The sequence below is a fragment of the Eublepharis macularius genome, chromosome 11, assembly GCF_028583425.1.
Source record: "Eublepharis macularius isolate TG4126 chromosome 11, MPM_Emac_v1.0, whole genome shotgun sequence".
Lineage (NCBI taxonomy): Eukaryota > Metazoa > Chordata > Lepidosauria > Squamata > Eublepharidae > Eublepharis > Eublepharis macularius.
Window position 1 is genome coordinate 14,711,700 of NC_072800.1, and position 13,300 is coordinate 14,724,999.

Sequence of the window (13,300 nt, forward strand, 5' to 3'; positions counted from 1 at the left end):
TTTAGATTAATAAAGTTGTCTGTATTTTTTAACTGGTCAGGGGCATGGTTCATTTCTTCCCAAGAATACATTTCTACATGCATAGAGTTTCTATTGAATATTTCAATTTCCCCTCCCCCCTGCTCCAGCACTCAGACTGGTATTCAACTGGTTCTACAACAACAACAACACACACAGCTATAACCAAAGGAGGCATATGTGCATTTCACAGAGGTATTATATGGTCCTCCTCTTTTCTTGGCCCCTGATATGTAGGCAATTCAAACATATCAGTGTCCCAGAAAAGAGCTGGGCATCTAGATACTCCTCTGTGATTCATAGTAATGGCCAGATGTGCAGAAAAAATTGTTTTCCTTTTAATAACTTACAGCATCCATAAATAAAATATTGCTGGAAACCATCGTCAGGCAAAATGTTAATTCAAAAACAAACTGCTGGGGGAGCCTAAGGGAAAGCTGCTTTCTGCTACAGAAACATTTTGCCATTTTAGTGTGGGTTACTCCTATTGGGATGCAGTTGGGGTTAGTATTTAGACACTTTTGAAGGTTCCATAATGCAGCATATTTTATAACATACTGAAGTACATCTCCAGATCATTAAACAAGCTGGAAATAAAGAGTTTATGTTAGTCAATAACCAACATTATTGAAAGTAGAGCTGTCACATTATCACTGCTCGTTGAAATGGCTGGGGCTATGTAATGCATTTTTTAAATTTTAGGATGGGTTGCTGACATGATATTGGGCCACAGGCAGCTCAGAGAGGCAACAGTCTGGACACAAGCCCCCAGGGCTTAGCATAAGAGTATATACTTAACCTTTCTTTCATCCCTTCATTCTTTCTTTCGTTCATTCTCTCTTGGGCATGATTTCAGTTTTCACAAAATTTCAGGAGTGTCAGTATCATTTTGGGAATTCATGTCAAGCATGGTTTTCAAGTTTGGAAGTATCAGAAAGCTCTTTTTGAAAGAAAGAAAGAAAGAAAGAAAGAAAGAAAGAAAGAAAGAAAGAAAGAAAGAAACTAACAGGCATTTTTTGGTAGGGCATACCCCTAACCAGCAGCAGCCAGCCCAACTGCAGGCTCCTGCTTTCCCTCACAGGTAGCACAGGAGAAGGAAGGGAAGGGAAAGACAGAATGCCCCAGCCGGGCCACAGTGCAGATTCCACCAGAGAATTTTAAAATCCTGTTTAATTCTGGATGAAAGATCCGGAGTTGAGACTCAGTGGCCATGTCTACGGCCCACTGACAGCAGTGGAAGTTTAAAGGAATGTTCAAAGATCTGCAGCAGCATTGGCACTGAGGTCCAACTTGGAAGTACTCTCGCTTCTTCTTCTCTGTCTCTCTCTCTCCCTCTCCCTCCCTCTCTCGTCGCTCCTACTGCCTTTGTTGCATGACAGAGAGTGAAAGTCTGGAGCAAGGCCGGCTGCTGCAGCAGGGCTCCGGCTGGCTCTTCTCCCTTCTCCGTCAGCCAGTAAGCTCTCTGAAGCTGAAACACTCCCAACATTCTAAGAGAGACATTTTTGGCAATCCCAAAATTTCAGGAGCATTTTGGGTCATTAGGGGTAGTTTTGAGCTGAAATGAAACAGCGAGTTTTGGCCTGGGGATATCCGAATGCACCCTCCTAGCTTAGCAAGCTGGGAAGTGTGGAGGCAGGCCTTGGAGCAATCCCTCCTAAGCATGAGAGCTCAACCTAGGAGCTGAGCAGAACTCATGAACGCTGACTTTTCCACAGGCAAATTCTGACCCAGAAGATTTTACAGCCCTAACAGGTCAGTGAAAACCAAAGTGTTGCCGTGGAGAGGGGCCATCCTGGGGGCTGCATGGGTATAATAACCCGAGACGAGCTTTCGGTTGGCAGCTCTAGGTGGCACAGCGCTGATAAAAAGGGTTCCTGATCAGGCCCTGGCAGTTCATGACAGTAGGATGAGCCTCACATCCTGTTCCATCCATAAATTGCAGGCTTGGGTCCACGTAGGAAAGGGAGAGGAGGTTTAACCCTTCAAACTCGTCTCAGTGTTACTCCCTGCCTGGCTACTAGCTTGTTATTTAAGCACATATCTGGCTGTCAGGTCCCGCATTCGAGGCATTGCAGACTTCAAGGGGTGAGCAGGTTGGCCCTCTCCTCAGGTAGAGGACAGGGTAGGCCTCAGAATTGGAGGGAGGAGAGGGGTTTACAGCACCCTCGCACCCTCTCTCTCTCCGCTGGGTTGGCCGGGCTCCCTCAATAAGTAGCCTTGCCATGCCTCTCTCTCTCTCTCTCTCCCCCCATATCTTTCTCCCTAGCTACTCCTATCCCTCACCCCTTTATAAGGCCTCCCTGGGGGAACTCCCATGCCGTCCCCCAGGCTTCACCCTGTCCCTGTGTGAGCCCGCCTCCCTTGGCCTGACAGACAGCCTCCTCAGCCCACTGGCGCCCTCCTGGGGGGTGGCTGCCCCCTCTAGCCCCACTTGGGCTTCTAAAGCCCCATTGGAGGGTGGGGCTGGCCAGTCTCCACCTGCTTTTTCTGCCCTGCTGTTGCCTGAGTATCTCTTCCTGCCCCCCAGCTGCAGGGTTGCACAGGGTCCTGGGCTCCACCTCTGCTGCGAGGCCTGGCTGTCAGGTGGCCCTGTCCAAGGTGGCTCATGCTGTGGTGCTGCCCTCTCCTGCTGCCCAGCTGGTCTTTGAGGTGGCAGCCTCCTCCACCACCCAGATGGCTGTCATGGCAGCATCCCTGGCAGTGCTCCCTTCCGCCACCCAGCTGGCTGTTGTGGCAGCATCTGTGGCAGCACTCCTTCCCACTGCCCAGCTGGTCGTCGCAGTGGCATCTGCAGCACTGCTTTCAAGGGCTCCTGGCTGCATCCTGGCCTGCCAGCCAGGTAAGTCTGGGGGGCTGGGCCCCCAGCCCCGAACACTGGCTACAGGCAGAATGAGGCAGCTGGGGTCAAGCCACAAAACCAAACACAAGTTGAAGGGTTAAACCTCCTCTTCCTTCCATACAAGGCAGTCCAAGGCAAACAGAGAGCACAGAAAACAGCAATTCGAATCTTATGGACCAAATGAGTCCACTTCATCTTGTCTGTTTCAGCCCTCAGCCCCTGCATGGCAGTAAGATCAATCTGGCTGGTTGGCTAAACTTGCTTGTTCTGCCCTGCCATGGAGCCGTGCAGATTCGCTGGAGCTGTGCCTGAGCATTCTTGGACTATTTTGCAAGGCTCTAATAAGTGCAACTCACACAAGAGAGACGATTTTCGTGAGAGTAACTTAAATGCCTACTTATTCACTGTATCCTTCACTCTGTATGCTTACTTTCTCTTAATTATTCCACATTATTCTGTCATAGAAATGCATTTTTTGGCTTATATCCAACCATCCATTTCCTTCAGTTCCTCTCTATTCCTGCAGCCTCTTTCAGTCCCCGCCAAGATCTTTCCTGGGCTTGTGGCATTCATGAAGAGGAATGACCATGTGGGTCAGGGTGCTGGAGTGGGCCAGTGAGCTCTACTTGAGGAGGAGAAAAGAGGAGCAACTTCACCCCCTTGTCCTTCTGCCTCCCCAACCCAAATGGCTATTCTTCTGTATGGGTCCTGTGATCCAGGGAATAGAAGGGGCTGCAAGTATGAAGCGGGATGTGGGAAAACTCCACATTCTGTGCATGAGGTGGTAGGATTCTGCTCCTTTTCAGTATCTCATAGGGTGGAAACACACAAGACACACGAGTGCATGTTGGATCCTGCAAGGATCCCTGGGAAATGTAGTCTGAGCTGCTCATTGTGATTCTCAGCTGCAGAGAATCACACCTGGAGGGACTTTCTCACACACACACACTCTCTTTCAAAAATCCTCTGGGAGCTCAGGATGGGGGTGGGGGTGGAAATGACATAACAAGAGGCAGGAAAAAAGCTGAGGTGTTTTGCGAGTGAGAGAGAAACCCAGTCCTTCTCATTCTTCTTCTCCCAGCATGGAATCACAACTAGAGATGGGCACGAACCAGAAAAAAACCGAACCATGCAGTTCGTGGTTCATCAAATTGCACGAACCAGGAACCATGAACTTTCACGAACCTGCCCCTGGTTCACGAACCGGTTCATTTGGTTCATGAAAACGGCACATCCAGGTCAGAAAACCATCACTTCCAGGTCAGCAGAAGGTCACTTCTGGGCCAGCAGAAGTTCACTTCTGGGTCAGCAGAAGGTCTGCAGGAAGTCATAGAATCATAGAGTTGGAAGGGGCCATACAAACCTTCTAGTCCAACCCCCTCCCCTGCCCAGTGCAGGATCAGCCTAAAGCATTTCTGACAAGTATTCATCCAGCCTCTTCTTGAAAACTGCCAGTGAGGGGGAGCTCACCACCTCCCTAGGCAGCTGATTCCACCTTTGAACTACTCTGACCGTGAAAAAGTTTTTCCTAATATCCAGCCGGTACCTTTGTGCATGTAATTTAAGCCCATTGCTTCGGGTCCTACCCTCTGCTGCCAATTGGAACAGCTCCTTGCCCTCCTCCAAATGACAGCCTTTCAAATATTTAAAGAGAGCAAACACGTCCCCCCTCAACCTCCTCTTCTCCAAACTAAACATTCCCAAGGCACTCAGCCTTACCTCGTAGGGCTCAGTCCACAGACCCCTGATCATTCTCATCACTCTCCTCTGCACCCTCTCGATTTTGGCCACATCCTTTTTGAAGTGAGGCCTCCAGAACTGCACACAATACTCCAGGTGTGGCCTGACCAAGGCAGTATAGAGAGGGGCTATGACCTCCTGCGATTTCGATGCTATGGCCCCTTTGATACAACCCAAGATTGAATTAGCCCTTTTTGCCACCACATCACACTGACTGTTCATATTTAGTTTACAGTCCACTCTTACCCCAAGATCCCTTTCACATATACTACTGCCCAGAAGTGTATCCCCCATCCAGTATTTGTGCTTCCCATTTTTGTGGCCCAGATGTGATACTGTGCACTTGTCTTTGTTGAATTGCATCCTATTCACAGCTGCCCACTTCTCCAGAGTATTCAGGTCTTGTTGAATTTTAATTCTTTAAGTCCATCCTCTGTTGCCTAGGAAACTGATTGATTGGCACCAGGCTGTCTGCAATGACGAACCAAAAAACGAACCAAATGAATCAGCCTATAAGTTCATGGCGGTTCGTCAGAAATAGGATCTGACAAACTGTGGTTCGCGAACCACGAACCAGCCTGGTTCGTGCGTAATTTTGGTTTGTATTTCGGTTCATGCCCATCTCTAATCACAACTCAGATTCCCCCTCCCCCACCCTGTCTCTAAGCTCCTGAGGGAAAGCTGAAGTGACTGGATTTTTGAAAGAGAGAATCTCTCCTGTCAAGTGGCTGTTCTTTGTAAGAAAATCCACTCAGCTCAGTTTTCCTCCAGGAGCTTGGAGAAGGGGGAGGGTAAGACTACCGCTTCCAGGGAAGCTTGCACAACCCAACCCATGCTCTTCACATGTGATTTGTCTAGCGTGTTTCCATTCATAATCAAATTCTGACCTTCTTCCCAGGTTGTATCCCTTTCTTATCTTAACATCAGTCCTTTAAAGTACATTGGGGTAAGTGACAATAATTTGCCGATGCAGGAATTTGAACTTGGCCTCTCTAATCCTGGTCTTATGTTGTTCTATACTAATTTTAAACCATTCTCGTTCTCAAGCTACTTTTGTAGCACAGTGATTTGAAAAATTCTTCAGATCTATTCTGAACCAATACCTCTTCGAGGCACAATCTGGTAATCTTTTAAGCAATGTTCTCAAATGGTATCTGCAAGCTCAGATTTAGAAAACATTCTATTAGTCTGGGGACAAATTAAAAAGGAAATCAGCACCAGGGCCTTCCCCAATGGCCTGTGATCTTGGCTTGGTTCCCTGCAGGTTTAGACCTAAGAAAATTTCAGTCATGGTCCAAATCTGGTCTTGATCATATCAGAAATTGGTATGAAACAAGAAGTAGATTTGAAGCTCCAAGGCCAGGCATTGTCATTCCAATATTTCCAAATGAGAGCAATTATGATCTCCTATGCTACCAAAAATGATTCTTTCAGACCGTTAACTAAGTTTGAGACCTTTTTAATTGAATCTTCGAGGGCAATGAAAGGTATTTTGTCTAAAATTTACCAAATTCTTCTCGAGGTCCTATACCCCAAATTACAAACGTATGTTGACATGTGGGAGAAAGAATTCCCTGGGGAAATTAAAATAGATAACTGGGAATCTATTTGGAGTTCTCCCTTGAACAAATATACTATCCATTCGATTAGGACACAGTATTATAAATTATTTGCAAATTGGTATCTCTGTCCCAATAGACTACATAAAATAAATCAGGGTCTTAGCCCTAAATGCTGGAAGCTTTGTGGGCAAAAGGGCTCTCCAATTCACTTATGGTGGAAATGCCCCCAAATTTATCTTTTCTGCCTGTCTGTTTCTAAGGCAATTTTGCAAATTACAAAGATTAATCTACCCTTCTCTCCTAAACTGTTTATATTTGATATCTGGAATAACATCCAAATCCCCCCAAATACAAGAAATCTTATTTCCAAATTATTAGCAGTGGGTCACTTGATGATTGATGCCTTTTGGTCATATCCAGCTGGACCTTCATTGGACAGATGGCGTGAGAAACTTTGGGAGATCTGTGTTTTGGAGAAAATTGTGCACAATCCCTTTTTCTGGAGCTGACATCACAGTGCGGAATGGAGCAGTTATGAAGAAATCGTTAAATCTGTCTTTGTTTATTTGGAACGCAGAGGGATCCTAACACAGAGAAAAGACTATAGACTTTGGTTTTCTCTTTGACTGTCCTTATGTCTGAAGCTGGCATATTCTTTTACACTCTCCAGGGGTCTAATTGTGTTTATAATTGTGTACTTTTTTACGTGAATAAAAATAAAATGTATATATATATATAAAAAAGATTCTTCAGATCATAACTGCAATGTATTTTTTTTTAACAAAAGCCCTCTCACGGACAAGACAATTTCTGTTTTCCCACTCTTTCCAGACAGTTACTCTTGGAGAGTATGAGATGTGCCTAACTTTTATGTTAGGTACTTAACTCTTCCTACTGACACCTCTATTAGTGAAAGCTCTGAACCTTGAGAAGTTATAACTTTAATAAATTAAATCTACTTATGGAATCAACTCAAATTTTAAGTCACCTGCTTATCTCGACAGATTTGCAGGAAGGAAAAGCCTCAAAAAACGAACACCTGTTTCTCTGTCCTTAGAATCAAAGCAATTTTTTGCTCCCTACCAAAGACAGTATCTGTTTTGCTGATGAACTGTCTTAATGGTGAGCACTCAAGAGGAGTCCACACATCCCAGGATTCGTGTGACAGTTGCAATTATCCACTTGATTATCTTGCAACTTGGAACTCCCACACGACTCATTGCTGAATGAGTCATTGTGCATCATTACCATTGGCTGCCGGGGGGAAAATGGGAGCCAAATTGGGAGGTGCAAAAGGGTAACAGTCTTTGATGACTCACCATACGATGGATGATATCAGTAGGTTGGAACAGGTGGATTCTCATTTGGAGTGTTGGCTGGTAGGATGGCAGGAATGCACAATTTGTGACCCATGAAGCTACGCTCAGCCCACCAGGAGCTCAATACACCTCTAGGGTCTGCTGCATGGGAGGGGCTACCACAACAGGGAAGCTGTTGAATACCTAGCAGGCAGCAATTCGTGGTTGACGGACAGCGTTTGACTTGGAACATTACATGTTGGCCTGGTATGAACTCAGTGACCCAACATGCATGTCTGTTACGTCAGTTTGCGTGGGCCTGAACAGGTTGCACAAGCCAAATGCAGCCTACCAGTCCAGCATTAGACCTGAAGTGGTGCTGAGCAGCTCCTTATTTTTGCAGGCTCTGGACAGAGACAGAAACAGGAGATTTCTCTCAGCCCTGCTGAAGTGTTATCCATAGGGTTGCCAGGTCCCTCAAGTCTCCCAGCAGGAGACTGGGATGCTGGCTCCTAACATGTCGCTGCTCTTGATGTCGTGACCGGGAGTGACATCATCACGCAGGGTCAAAGGGCGCCCTGCATGACAACGTCATGCACACCAGGGAGGGACAGAGAGAGCAGGCAGCTCTCTCTTGCTGCCGCCACCGCTGCACCCCTTGTCCCTGCTGGCGTGGGCTGCACAGGAGCAGCAGCCATGGCAGCGAGAGAGCAGGCCGTGGCCACCACAGCTCAGTCTCTCACTACCGCCACCACCATGCCCCTTGTCCCTGCTGGCACTGGCTGCACAGGGGCGGCGGAGGCCATGGCGAGAGAGCAGGTCGTGGCAGCCACAGTGGCAGCGGTGAGAGCGGCCTGCTCTTGCCACTGCTGCCTGCTCTCTCTCTCCTGCCACCGCTGCCCATTCTTGTGGTGCGGGAGCGTGCCCCGCACCCAGGGGCATACTGCGCCACCCAGGGAGGGGGTGCCCCAGGGAATGCCCCCCCACCGGCCAGGTAAGTAGGTGTGGGGGGAGGGTGGGATCGGGGGATCCCCCATCCCCGGTGGTGGGATTGCAACCCTAGCTATCCATGTCTGGTGGGCTGCATTTGGATAGCTAATTGTGCAGGCCTGGATCTTGGCATTCTGCCATAATGATATTTTCAGTTGGCTAGATGTGTTGGCCTGCAGTAGAACAACCAGATTCAAGTCCACTAGCCCCTTAGAGACCAACAAGGGTTTCAGGGTATAAGCTTTTGAGAGTCAAAGTGGATAAAGGAAGATTTGACTCTCAAAAACTTACACCCTGAAAATCTTTTTGGCCTTTAAGGGGCTACTGGACTTGACTCTTGCTGTTAACACTATGATATGCATTATATCAGAAGATGCCAGCTTCAAAAACAGACCACAATAGCCCATAAACAGAAAAACACACATCAACTTTACATGATAGATGATATTAGAATAACCAGCAACAGAGTTTAGATTTTTTTCCCCCGAGGCATCTGTTAGTTTTGGCTGCTAACTAAAAGTATAACCTCCTTGGCCACTTTGTGGTGTGCTGTCAACAGCTTGGACTGCTAAGGCCAAGCACTTAGGGTTGTGTTAACAGGTTCATTTGGGAATCCCTAAAATAAAATAATAGAATACAACCCTGTCCCTAGACTCATAGGACACGTTCAGTTAGACAGATTGAAGGCTTCCCAATGCAGAAATATTCCCAAGTATTCTGTGCACATGAAAGGGAGGAGGGTGAAATGAGGGCAGCATATAAACATTCTTCTAAATAGATCAAAGTCTATCCATTTCAATCTACTGGCCCTGAAGGCGCTCTGATTGGCTACTGCCCACAGCACGATGCCCTGGATGTCCTTCCAACTGGTTGAGAACATCTTTGTTATTACTGGGAAGGCTTCAGTCAATCCAGTTTGCTGTGATAGCCCAATGCATGAGAATGGGAGGCTGTTTCACTGGGATCCTGAACACTAATTTGTCCAGGCACCTGCATTCAAATTTCCCAGGCTCTACTGATACAATTTACAATTTAGAGACATTTCCTTATATTTTACAATATTATACAATTGAGAATTTATGGACTTGCCCAAAGATCGCATGATCTTACATCGCTTTAGATGTTACTTCTTCTACGAGTTTGCCATAGAGCCAACCTGTGCTCTGTACAATCACACAGCAGCTCCAGGGAATGGCTTCTATTAAAAAAAAAAAAAGCCCAAATGGGCTTGGAACCGTGTGGTCAGCAGAAGGAGATCTCCTGTCTTCCTCCCAAGCTCTTTTCTTCATGTAAAAACAGAGTGGCAGAGAGAGTTCTCCTGTTTCCACTGCCGCATGTGCACACAGTACCTCCATATGGAGCAGCAGAAATGGGGAACTGTCTCCCCTCCACACTGTTTTTGCACAGGAGAAAAAACTTGGGGGAAAGGCGGGAGCTCTCCCTCCCCCAGCGGCAGCTTTCCAAGCCCATTTAGGCTTTCTGTTTTTAATAGAAGCCATTCCCTGGAGCTGCTGTGTGACTGCGCGGAGTACAGGTTTGCTCTGTGGCACAATCATAAAAGAAGTAACCTCTAGAGTGACCCTTAATTATAGAAAACAGTCCAGTAGCACCTTTAAGACTAACCAACTTTACTGTAGAATAAGCTTTTGAGAATCACAGTTCACTTCGTCAGATGCATCTGACGAAGAGATGTGATTCTCAAAAGCTTATGCTACAGTAAAGTTGGTTAGTCTTAAAGGTGCTACTGGACTCTTCTCTATTTTCTTCTCTTCATTCTTGAATCTGATGAAGAGAACTGTGATTCTCGAAAGCTTCTGCTACAGTAAAGTTCGTTAATCTTAAAGGTGCTACTGGACTCTTCTCTATTTTCTTCTCTTCATTCTTGCATCTGATGAAGAGAACTGTGATTCTCGAAAGCTTATGCTACAGTAAAGTTGGTTAGTCTTAAAGGTGCTACTGGACTCTTCTCTATTTTCTTCTCTTCATTCTTGCATCTGATGAAGAGAACTGTGATTCTCGAAAGCTTATGCTACAGTAAAGTTGGTTAGTCTTAAAGGTGCTACTGGACTCTTCTCTATTTTCTTCTCTTCATTCTTGCATCTGACAAAGAGAACTGTGATTCTCGAAAGCTTATGCTACAGTAAAGTTGGTTAGTCTTAAAGGTGCTACTGGACTCTTCTCTATTTTGCTACTACAGACTAACACAGCTAACTCCTCTGGATCCTTAATTATAGAAAACGGTTCACAGACTAGTCTAGAAGACATTTTTGTTTTTCTTCATATTAAATTTGAAAGCCATTCTTCATTCTGATGATCTTTATCTGTAGACCAAGAAATGTGATACAAACCAAGAAGTTTTCAATCATACTCTGCAAGAAAGGGAAGGAAAGGAGGAGAATTTCTCAAGCACAAGAACGTTTTTCAGATGTTATGCTTGGGGCTCCCCAATCCCAGGTACAGGGAGCACACGCTACCCATGATCCTCCTGATATATGTGGTCACCGTTTTGTCCACATATGTAGTACCAACTACATGAAAGCTGAAAATAAGTACGGTGCCCTTTGCAAGATAAAATGGCAACTGTGTGTATCAGGAGGATCGTGGGTAACGTGCTTTCCCAGTATGCACGGTTGAAAAAAAAGCTGCTTTCCTGTTTGCCCCTGGCCAAGCTTCTATTGTCTTGTATTTAGGATATAAAAGTTAGTTAGGCAAACTCAAAGAAGAATTGAAGTGAGATGCTTCAAAGCTAGAAAATGCAGACTTCTGTCTACTCAATTGGCATTCAGTCATGCCTAATCCAGCCCCATAGTAGATGTTAAAGAAGACTGATAGCTCTCTAGAATCGTCAAAACTGTTGAAAAGCATTCAACAGACTTATCCAACAGGCTTTCCTTCTTCGTTTTGAACTTTCAAATTCTCTCCCCTATCAGATGTCTCAAGGTACAGTGAGTCCAGTCTCACTGACCATTCAGATTAGCTGATGTCTGCATTTCATGGCTTGAGGAAATGTAATTATGGATAGTGCTATGCCAAATGTTTGCATCTTTGCTGCAAAAGAGGGTTTCGGGGTGGGAGGAGGAACCAGGGCTTTTTTTCAGGGGGAACGCGGTGGAACAGAGTTCTGGCACCTCTTGAAAATACTCGGCAATAGTGCTTGAAAATAGTATTATTTCAAAGAAACCCGTGTGTTTCTTCCTCATTTCCCTCTAGAGAGTTCCGCCACCTCTTTTCCAAGAAAAAAAAACCCGGGAAGGAACAAATGAAATTTGGAACCACCTTCCTCCACTCATCATCATCTAGGAATATGCACCCCCCAACATTGAATTTCAGTCATTTTACAGAATCTCTTTCAGCTTCCCTCAACAGTCTTTACATGCTTCACTAGAGGCGAAACGATACATTTGCTTTGACTTTCAGATAGGTACAGATCTCAGCAGAACAGTCCATGTTTTTCATAGCATCTTAAGTAAAAGGATTGTAGGAAAGAAGAAAGAGGCCCCTACTGAAGACAGCTGTTGCCCACCAGAGTACAGTCCAATAATCCTATGGCTGCCAACCTCCAGGTGGTGGCCGGGAATCTCCCAGGATTACAACTGATCTCCAGACTACAGAGATCAGTTTCCCTGGAGAAAGGACAGCCTCAGAGGGTGCTCTCTATGGCATCACATCCTCGCTAAGTTCCCTCCCTTCCCCAAACCCTGCCTTCCCTATGTGTGCATGTGTGTGGTGCCCTCAAGTCATAGCTGACTTATGGCGATCCATGGTGGGGCTTTCATGGCAAGAGACTAACAGAGGTGGTTTACCATTGCCTGCCTCTGCAACCCTGGTGTCCGTTCCAGGTCCCCCATCCAATTACTAACCAAGGCCGACCCTGCTTAGCTTCTGAGATCTGATGAGATCAGGCTCACTTGGGCTATCCAGGTCACGGTGCCTTCCCCATGATCCACTCTCAAATCTCCAGGAATTTCTCATCTCAGAACTGGCAACCCTATATGTTCCCAAGCAATGGAAGAAATCTTTATACCTTTTAAAGTCAAATTCTGGAGCCCACCTAAGTAGGCACAAAGCACCTATCTGCCCTGCTAATTAACTTTTGCTTCTTTAAAATCAGCTTCAAAGATTGCTTTAAGTGAGATTTCTCTGGCCACTCTAGCCAAAGAAGCTCAATCAGGATTCGAGCATCTTCAGGAAGAAGTGCACTGTCCTCTGCTGTGCTTGCAGCGAAAAGGTTAACACACATTTTAGAGAGCTTGAGGAGCTCATTTGATGCCTAATTAAACTCCTGTTTCAAATTAAGTTTAGGACCCAAAAAGGAGTCAAAGTCAAATGCATGATTTATACATATTTATCAGTGCTTTCCTGATGGAATGCACAGTTAGTTAACTGAAGACTGGCTGGAAATTCTTGCCTTCCATATCTGTATTCAGCAACCCTGCGGGATGATGGGCCATTATTGCTTGAAGAGATAATGCTGTTTTGAAAGGCAGAAAAACAAAACCTAACCACTGCAGTGACAGGCAATTATAGCACAGATTAATTATTTTCAAACGAATAGCATGGTCCTCCAAAACCATTAAAATATGATCTGTAGTTCTATAGATTTATCTGTCACAATTTTATCCCATTGTTCCTCTAACGAGCTCCAGGTAGAATACAGGATTCTCCCAGGCCCTTTTAGGCTTACAGTGTCCTTGCAAGGTTGGTTAGGCTGAGGAAAAGGGATGTTTCAAGGCCACCCAGCAAGTTTTACAGCAGATTGGAGATCTGAGGGTGGAAACACATGAGATGAATTACACTTGAAGAGCACGGGTTGGGTCACGCAAGTTTCCCTGGGAACGGTAGTCTTACCCTCC

The 13,300-nt window shown here is 45.8% G+C and overlaps 1 protein-coding gene across 1 annotated transcript in view; it reads right to left on the minus strand.

Moving 5' to 3' along the window:
* Positions 1 to 13,300, minus strand: part of ABCA13 (ATP binding cassette subfamily A member 13) — a 345,676-nt gene that overhangs the window by 35,192 nt on the left and 297,184 nt on the right. The window lies entirely within an intron of this gene.